The 10,000-nt window shown below is 49.8% G+C and overlaps 1 long non-coding RNA gene across 2 annotated transcripts in view; it reads right to left on the minus strand.

Annotated features, from left to right (window-relative positions):
- The window catches only part of LOC147015226 (uncharacterized), a 58,929-nt gene that overhangs the window by 34,147 nt on the left and 14,782 nt on the right, over positions 1–10,000 (minus strand). For both annotated transcript variants that reach the window (XR_015050244.1, XR_015050243.1), the window contains exon 2: positions 2,121–2,252. This is a non-coding gene — a long non-coding RNA (uncharacterized LOC147015226). The remainder of the gene's footprint in view (positions 1–2,120; positions 2,253–10,000) is intronic.

Below are 10,000 nucleotides of genomic sequence, written 5' to 3' on the forward strand. Positions count from 1 at the left end.
TATTTAATATTCTGAATATGGGTTCTTGGATTTAAATCAAACTCGGTAGAAGTTATATAATGATGCAATAATGTGGGCAGAGGGATATCTGTCGACGTCGCAAAGTGCTGTTCTAGTTTCCATTTTATCAATCCCATTCTCTCAACTTGACATCCATTTGAAAGTAGTGATGGACAGCCCATTTGAAAGATTGAAGTGAGTCGGAGAAGAAAATAGACCTTGAGACAATTCCACAATCAGGAGAATAAGGGGTTGCAGGTGTGCAACCAGCCTGGACTTTGAGAGGATTAGAGGGTGTGGATGTCTTGAGGAACATATGTGACCTGGGGTGGCTCAGAATGGGCAGAGGAAGGAGAGAGCAGGAAGAGTAAGGCAGGTGTAAGCTTCTATAAAAGAGAGAGCGCACCAGCTTGCCACTGGTGGTAGAGTGACAGTCCTTGGAAATATGCCTCCAAGGAGACGAAAATAGGAAGACAAAGGAAAACACAACGCTAAGCCCTGTCTCCATGGTGATAAATGTCGGTCTGGGTGTCGGATGGGAAGGTTCTCTGTGTAGATGACAAATATCACGGTTGAGCCCAACATTTGCCACAGCTCCGCCTACTGGGAGGGGTTTGAGGTTTGAATGGAAGTGCTGAGCTCCACAGAGAATATCCTCGTGAGATGATATGAATCTCCCACAAAATGCTGTAGCAGATCGTGAGGCCAAGGGGTTCCAGGGACAGCATTACTTACATTGGCTGTCCAGTGAAGTTGATGGGATAGATCGATTGCCGATCCTTGTGGAGAGAGAGAGAGAGAGAGAGAGAGAGAGAGAGAGAGAGAGAGAGAGAGAGAGAGAGAGAGAGAGAGAGAGAGAGAGAGAGAGAGAGAGAGAGAGAGACTTGCCGGCTTTGAACGTCATGGTCCAAGTAGCCGACCAGCACATTGTATTGTTCAGATCTCACAAAAGGTCCTTTCACAGGAGTAATTTCTCATTATAGGTAGGGTGGAATCGTCACCAAAATGGTAAAGTTGGTTTTCCTGAAAATCAATTGGCTAATTTGTCTAAATCAAGAATAATTTAGGTCCAAAGATGCTTTCTTGTTGAAACCCAGCCTAAAGACTGTACAAAAGGAAGAGGAAGAGCTAATTGTCTTCCTGTTTTGTTTCATATCATCCAAAGTAAAGAGAGAGAAAAAGAGAGAGAAAGAGAGAGAAAGAGAGAGAGACAGAGAGAGGGAGAAAGAGAGAGAGAAAAAGAGAGAGAAAGAGAGAGAGAGAGAGAGAGAGAGAGAGAGAGAGAGAGAGAGAGAGAGAGAGAGAGAGAGAGAGAGAGAGAGAGAGAGAGAGAGAGAGAGAGAGAGAGAGAGAGAGAGAGAGAGAGAGAGAGAGAGAGAGAGAGAGAGAGAGAGAGAGAGAGAGAGAGAGAGAGAGAGAGAGAGAGAGAGAGAGAGAGAGAGAGAGAGAGAGAGAGAGAGAGAGAGAGAGAGAGAGAGAGAGAGAGAGAGAGAGAGAGAGAGAGAGAGAGAGAGAGAGAGAGAGAGAGAGAGAGAGATAGATAGATGAAAAGGGATGCAGGAAAATTTGGAGAGGCAAGGAAAAAGAAAAATGCATCAGACTATTTGTGGAATATGAAGGCGATTTCAAGCTATCCAAATGAGACAGCAACACCTGCAAACAGAGAAAGTGGCTACAAAGTATAAATAAAAGGAGTGAATAAGGTCGATCAAGAACGGAGTTTTAGAACTGGTTCTATAGAGTCTTTGAAAAGCCATTTGGGAATTCCCAGTTATACGACCCAGAAAGGGCAAACATATCAAGCCCTCCCCAAAATTCTCTTTTATTCATTCTTTGAATATATCAACAAAATATTGTTCCAATGAGCTCATTTATTTGTATGATTCATTGTTCAATAATATCCACAAAGCTACCTCACCCTTCAGGAATCTTCATATTATCAATAACAAGCAGCACTTCGAAAACACCACCCTCACTGACAAATTAGAGGCACAATTCAAAGTCGAAGACTTTTAAGTATGGTGAACCCTGACGAGCAAATTCCCAGTCAAAATTTCCATCAGGCACAATACATGCTATTGTAGATCGGAGTTTAAAGTGTTGTGCGTTTTGCCAGTTACTTTTGGTCGATGAATGCACTTGTTGTGGCCTTGTCACTTTGTGCCACCTTCGTTGAATGAAGAATATTTGTGGGTGCATCCAAAGGTCATTTCTTCTCATTGTATTCCACAACCTTGAAATCTGAGCAGTGTCTAAAGCAAGCACATTAAACAGCCATTAAATATTTGTTCTCACAAACTGGCAAAGGAAAGACTATGTTTTTTCAAAAAATTCTGCATTTCATTGAACAATTGTGTTGCCTTTGTGTCGGAGCATACAAAACATTTATGAAAACTTAATTATAGTACTTCCCTATTGTCACTGACATGTTTAACCACAAAAGGAAGTCAGTCTTATTCGCTGTAGTCGGGTGTTGGGTCGAGGCAGATTGAATAATGCTTTGCCTTTTTCATGTCACTAAAATAACAACTTCACAAACAAAATCAGCAAGGCTCAGGTCATTTTATTTTGAGGTGATCCTTGAAGATTACCTTTGGCTTAAGCCTGCTGTTGGCTTCATGGTTAAGATCTTAGGGTCGTGAATTAAAGCCTCTGTAATCCATTTAATTAACATCAGGTGAGTTGACTCTGTCATCCTTCCGAGGTTGGCAAAATGAGTACCAGATTACTGGTAGCGTGGACACTGCATCAGCAGCACAGCCACGAGCCCAGAAAATGATGCAGCCATAGGCTGCATATGAATAAATGAAACCTTTGGCTTTTTGAAGATGTTCAGCAAGATCTGCATTACAACAAAGAAAGTGACAAATTGCCAGTTGTTGATATAACTACTTCACAAGAAAGGACATTTCTGACAGTGGAGAAGATGTTGTTTTGTACGCAGCTTGTGGTTGCTGGTTGAATGATTTTCTGGAAGCACGGCAGGAAAGAAGTGCAATGAGCAGACACTACAAGGAGATGAATGAACAGGACAGAGAAGAGGGAGAAAACAGAGAAACTTGTGAGTAGAGGAGAGGTATGGGAGAATAGAAAAGATCACAGGTCGGGATTGTGACTGCCTAAAGGCATGGACAAACTGTGCACACACCCAGTGCTTCAAGGTGGGAGAGACCCCAGCCACAATATGTTCAAAAATAAAGAAATAATAAGGGGAGAAAAGGGATGGAAATATATCATGAACTATAATGGCACTCTTGCACATACTGTACCTCTGCCAGGCTGAACAGTTGACACTTTATATCCCACTGGGAGGCTGGATCTACATACAGACCTTAACCAAAATCTTGTCTTCCTGTTTTGTTTCATATCATCCAAAGTAAACATACAAAGAAAGAGAATAGTGAAAAGGGATGCAGGAAAAGTTGGAGTGGCAAAGAAAAAGAAAAATGGCTTGTTCTTGTCACCCACCCAACTGATCCACCAAGTTTTGCCATAATCCATCCACAACAGTTTGAAATATCGTGCTCCAAACCACACCCAGTTATCTGAACCTGCTCTCAATTATGCACAGATTCATCCAATCTCATCTTCAATTATCTTACCCATACGATCCTCCCGCTCTTGGTAATCTGAATCATGTGGTGAGGCAGTTGCCTTAAAAACTTTCATTCTCTTCCTGGAAGGCAAATCCAACTGAAGGCAACTTCAGATCATTCAACCCTTCCCTCCCTTCAAATGGCACCACAACTAACTCCAATTGTGAGAAGGCCAAATGCCTCAATTCTGTGTTTGCTTCAAAATATTGTGTACTCAACAAACATATATACATATATATATATATATATATATATATATATATATATATATATATATATATATATATATATATATATATATATATATATATATATATATATGTATCTTTTTCTTTCGGCTGCTCCCGTTCGGGGTCGCCACAGCGGATCATCCGTATGATCCGCATAGTGATTTGGCACATGTTTTACGCCGGATGCCCTTCCTGACGCAACCCTGGTCGCCTCTTATGACACAGGGATAATATATATATGTATATATATATATATATATGTATATATATATATATATGTATATATATATGTATATATATATGTATATATGTATATATATATATTGTTGTGGTTACCAGATTCGCAAACCACCATTCAGGTCCCTTAGGTGAGGTATCTCGGTAAGTACATGTGTAGTTAGGCCCGAACCCGTTGTCTAGTGGGAATACATGTCATTTATACGTGCTGCGACTCTTCAGGATAGCCGTTTTTCTTTTACTATCTTTATTTTGGACCAATCGCCACCATCACAACCACAACATCAACCACCAACCACAACCACCGCTTCACCACAACCGCCACGACCTTCCCGTCACACCTCGCCACCGTAGCATCGCCACCGTTCTTGCCCCGCTGTGGGTACCGGTGTTGGACTCATGCAGAACGCGCGTCGAACAGCGTGTACAAAATCACGGATTTTCTGCTTCAAAAACGGATCAAAAACGACACACGCCCACTTTTTGCCGTCCAATCGGTGAGCGAGGGGCGATTTGGCCCCGCCTCCAGAACGATCGATATATGCAAATTTGTGGATCAAAAAGCCTTCACGCCCACTTTTTCTCGGGCCAATGGGGAGCGAGGTGAAAGGTCAAAGGCGAAGTTACGGGGGGGATAAAAGGACGCGTTCGTCAGTCAAGTCGGAACGGTCGGAGAGTCAAGAAGAAGAGAGTCGCAAAGGAGTCAGAAGAGAGTCAGCAGAACGAGAACGGGGAGTCAGCAGAACGAGGTCGGAGAGTCAAGAAGAGGAGAGTCGGAAGCAGAGGGTCAAGACTTCGCGGGCGGTGGAGCTGCTCGTCGTGTGCGTTGGAGTCGGAACGGAGGGGACGGAGCTGTGGAAAGGCGGCGACACCAGACGAGGGGGTGCTCGCGTCGTGCAGGAAGCTGCACCCGAGGGAGGCCGACAGCGCGACCTGGCCGAGGTGGAGACGCTCGTCGCATATAATAAAGATCCTCTATACCCCGAGCATCAGCAACCCCCTCCTGTTTCCCCCCGCGCTGAGATAGTGCGACCAAGGGGGCCCCTTTCCACCCCCTGCCAGACACCGTCCACGAGGCCCGCGGGTTGCGGGGCCATCGCCGCTCCGCGTCTCATCACCAGACGGGTAGGCCCGACCCGGTCTCGGCCCCAGGCCTACCTCATTCTTGGGGGATTTCTTTTCCTTGGTTTTGGGTATGTGTTGTCGGCGCCGTCTGTGAAGTAGAATTGTATAAGTGTTGCCGTGTGCTCGGTAGTCGGTATTAGCTCTGCACTGTGTTTTCACTTTTATGTTTGCTTTTTGTGTAAATGGAATTGTTTTCTTTTTTTTTGTGTGCATTTGGTGGAATTGTATTTGTGTGCTTTCCGTTCGTCGCGAATAAATGTGCTTTATTGTTGAACTGTTCTCCCGCTTCGCTTCGTCTTTTCCTCCATTGAATCCCCATCTTGCTTCACGTAAAGGGTTGGTAGTGGGCTGAATACGCCCGATAATTAATCGAACCGTCGAGGTCGACGATAACACCGCTCGGTTATTCTGATAGTACGGAACGGGTCGCTTAAGTGGCCCGTGTCCGAAGTCGACCTGCGGCGAGGTGCGATCGCCCGGTCTACCCTCCGCGTGGGTACTTAGGTAGTTCGAATTTGGCGAGCAACCCTATCCCACGCGGGGGCTGATTGGCTCGATCGCGGTGAGACCGAAAGGTCCACCCGTGACTGGTTCCCGGCGTTAGTCCGAGAGGGTCACGACTGGATTGTCCGTCCGGTGGGCGACGTGCCGCGATTCGAGTTACGTGGCCGTTCGCACGCCGGCGGGCGCGAAATCCGCAACACTGGTGTCAGGTCGTGCGATACAAATTCATCGCCCTCCTCGCGGCACTGGTATCGGAGAACAGGAAAACGGGCTCTCCTGTCTCCAATTAAATTCACGGGAATCGGTCCAGGGGTGAGAGAAGCGACCCCCGATTCCCTCCAAATTACGAGCGAGTTAAATTAACCCTTCACGAGAAGCAAGATGGCGTCTCAAGGCGAGCGGGAGCCGGGGGTATTAGAAATGTATATGTGTAATAATGTAGAGTCCATGGTCCAGGATGGAATCCCCGAGCAGGAAATGTTGATTGTGCAGGAACACGGACTCGCCCAACTGAACCCAGGGCCCGAGGTGGGTGCGGCAGCGGCCGCGGTGTATGACACCTCCCCCCCCCCTCTCCACCAAGACCCTTCCCCAACCCTTGCCGAAACGGCTCAGCTGAGTGCATCCAACATGGCCCAGCTATGCGCCATGCTGGCGGCAATGAACAAACAAATGAATGAAGTGAAAACGACGATGGATACAAATACAAATGAAATGAAAAACGAAATGAAAGACATGAACAAGCAAATGAATGAAGTGAAAACGACGATGGATACAAATACAAATGAAATGAAAAACATGAACAAGCAAATGAATGAAGTGAAAACGACGATGGATACAAATACAAATGAAATGAAAAACGAAATGAAAGACATGAACAAGCAAATGAATGAAGTGAAGGCGACGATGGATGCGAATACACAGCAAATGAAGGAGGAAATGAAAAAGTTCCGGGGTGAGACGCAGAACATGTGCCGAAGCCTGCAGGCGGGCATGAAGGCCGTGACCGGGGAGATAAAAATGGCGACTCCACGTGTGGGAGCAAACGAGCTGGGTGGGGGTGCAACGGCTGACAGGCCCGCGGTGGAGGCGGGTGAAAAAATAATTCGTGGAACGTGTTGGGCGAGGGTCGTGACGATGACCGAAAGGGAAAAATTAAATGGGGAGACCAAAACGTGTGAGACGAGACACGAGGTGACGACAACGGAAATAATAGTTGAGACAAGGGAGGTAAAGGGTGAAGAGTTGGCAGAGACACGGGAGACAGAAAAAATAGAGGGAAGACTACACGATGAAGATGGGGTAAGTGACGCACACACACACACGGAGGTAGTGGAGGATAATGGGGGTGAGCTCGCGGAGCGTGTAGGGACCCGGTGCGAGCAGCGGGATGGCCTCCTCCAGGAACGAGGGGAGGGAGTATGCCCCCTTGAGGCGAGTCACGACCAGGTGAGTTCGGTCGTGCTTTGCGAGGTTGAGGGGACGAGTGCTGTGGACGGGTGCACGGAGAGCTTGGGGGGTGTAGAGGCCCCGGAGACCCTTGTGGGGACACGAATCCCCAGTGTGGTTGTCCCTGTGTGTGTGGTGCAAGGTGTGAGTGCGTCCCTGTGTGTGGAAGCGACCCCGTGTGTGAGTGGTGTGGTGGCGATGGTGCCGGAGTACGTGCTTCCCAGCACGCCGTGTGTGGATGAGGCACCGTGTGTGGAAGAGGCCGTGTGTGTGAGTGAAACGGCCAGTGTGGATGAGGTACCGCGGGTGAGTGCCCCCGCGTGTGTGAGTGAGGCACGGAGTGTGGATGAGACACCGCGGGTTAGTGCCCCCGCGTGTGTGGATGAAACGGCCAGTGTGAGTGAGGAACCGCGGGTTAGTGCCCCCGCGTGTGTGGGTGAGGCACCGTGTGTGGAAGAGACCGCGTCTGTGAGTGTCGCCGTGTGTATGAGTGAGGTACCGCGGGTGAGTGCCCCCGCGTGTGTGGATGAGGCACGGAGTGCGAGTGAGGCACCGCGGGTGAGTGCCCCCGCACGCGTGAGTGAACGGCCGTGTGCAAGGTCGCTGTGTGCAAGGGAGACCGTGTGTGTGAGAGAGCGGTATGTGAGGGAGATGTCGGTTGGCATGCGGGAGCACGCAGCCGCGTCTCCCGGTGTGAATGTGATGGTGTGGACTGTGTGCGTCGTAACACGCAGGTATGCGTGTGTGGAATGGAGACGGAGACGGCGACAGAGGAGAGAAAGCCGAGTAGCGGCTGTAGCTATTTCGTGGACCGTGCCGGGTTCACCCAGCAGTGAGCACGCGGTTCGTGCTGTGCAACGCACGAGACCACCACGTGCTCGCTTGCGAGAGTGAAGTCCCGGTCCGGAAACGCACGCGGTGGATTTGCCGATCCCGCGGACGGACAAAGTTTAGGCAGGTAAATGGATTTGGACCGGACGGGTTCTCCACGCGATCGTGTGTGTTAAGCTCCAACGGGCAAAGCACATGTGTTCGCGTGGGGAACCCCTCGAGACGTGGGGCTTGTGTTTTTTTCTGCGCACGGTGACGTCATGGCTGCACGTGGGGTTGGAATCCGGCAGGAGGGGTATCTCTGCCGGATGGCACCGTCCAAGGAGGGACGAGGAACACGTGCAGCTGCATGACGTCACGGGCAGGTGCAAAGTGCGCGAGCTCTGAGTTGCCGCGCAGGTGCTGCGCATGGAAAAAAAAAAAAGGCAAGCCTCACTTTCGGGTGTACAGGATTCCTGGGCAAGGGGTGAAAGACCCCCTTACCTGGGCACAGGATGGAAACTAGTTAGGGGGAAGGGTTAGCTTAGCTAGACCGACTCCATGGGGCAGGGGTAAGTCCTCATGGAGTCCGTGGAATGGATTAGGTAGAGGGATTGTAGCCAGATTTAGGTTGGGAAATGAAATTATTTATTTGGAGACAGTGACAGACCTGTGAATGTGTAGAGGGGACGTAGTTTAGCTACGTAGTGTTAAAAGGAACGTGCTGTAGTATAAGGGACGACGTGGGAGCACGAGTTAGTTAGGGGAGGTAGTTAGAAGGATGGCAGAGTTCAGCGGTGTGTGTGTTGAAGAGTTGTTGGTGAGTTGTGAGGTGAGTACTTGGTGAGTGAGTGAGGCCAGCGGGTCTGTGTGTATGGAGCGAATGGGGAATGCATGGTGCGATGAGTGATTGGGGGGAGGAGTGACTCCCGCCCAAGGGACCCCGGGGTCAGTGTAGATTGAGTTAGCTGGGTTAGTCAAATTGAAAAATGGAGGTCGTTTTGCTGTTGGTGGGAAAGTAGGCTCGAGACCCATTTGGAGGGGTGCAGGAGCCCTGTTGACGGGCTTGGGAGCGTGGCTGCGAAAGGTGAGTATCGCTGAGTGGGTACCCCGGGCACCAGGCTAGTCGGCCGCGGTAGGCCATGGGCCCATGGGGGGCCGGGATAGAGTAGTGGGCACGGGTGCGCCTGCTCGGTGTGGGGGCCCGGGGCGCCATTAGCCGCGTGGGCAGTGTTGTGGGCACGGGTGACCCTCGGAAAGGGGCCCGGGAGGCCGGCCTGCCACGTGTGCGTTTCAGGGGAGGTGCCATGGGGGGCACTCCCCGGTGTTAGGGAGCTGGTAGGCTCGGAGGCAGTGTAGTGCCCGGGGGTGCCATAGCGGGAGATTCGGCAGAGGGTCGTGCCTGCCAAAGGGAGCCACGTGTCCTAGCCAGGAGACCGTGTGAGGGCACGGAGAGAAAATTGGGGGGCGAGGCCCGAAATTGTAAGGACACCAACACAGGCGACGGGGATCTGGGTTGTTAGAACCAATAGTTTAAGCGAGAGGCGCTTGTTGAAAGCCCCGGGGTAGTTTAACAGTTAAATGGTTAGGGTAGATTAGGAGATGTACCCCTCCGCACCATCCATCCCCTCGCTGTCGTTGTGGGCCGCTGGACCCACTTTGGTTATAGATCGCCGAACTCTGGGGAGGCCATTCTGAGGCTTCGTTGGGCCTCGACACAGGATGTTAGCTCTCCCTTATTCCCCTCCGGGAAGGCAACGTAGGGGTTGGGAGTAGGCTAGGTGACAGGATAGGTTAGCCGAACAAGGACGATAAAGGGGGTTAGGGGACGATTTATAGTGGGGGAGTAAAAATAAAAACAACAAAAAATTAAGGGGGCTAAATTGGTTTTTCACAAATTAAGGGAGTGGGTATGTACAGTGACAGGCAAAGGCGATAGGTTGGGAGGGAGACAGGAAGGTAGGTCCGAGCCCGCCTTCCAAGTGGCCAGCACCACCGCACTCCCTCCACCAACCTCCACTGAACGGCAAAGGCTGGCCAGCTTCATCT

This window comes from Eptatretus burgeri, chromosome 12 (assembly GCF_056783735.1).
Source record: "Eptatretus burgeri isolate ZD-2024b chromosome 12, Ebu_testis_v1, whole genome shotgun sequence".
Lineage (NCBI taxonomy): Eukaryota > Metazoa > Chordata > Myxini > Myxiniformes > Myxinidae > Eptatretus > Eptatretus burgeri.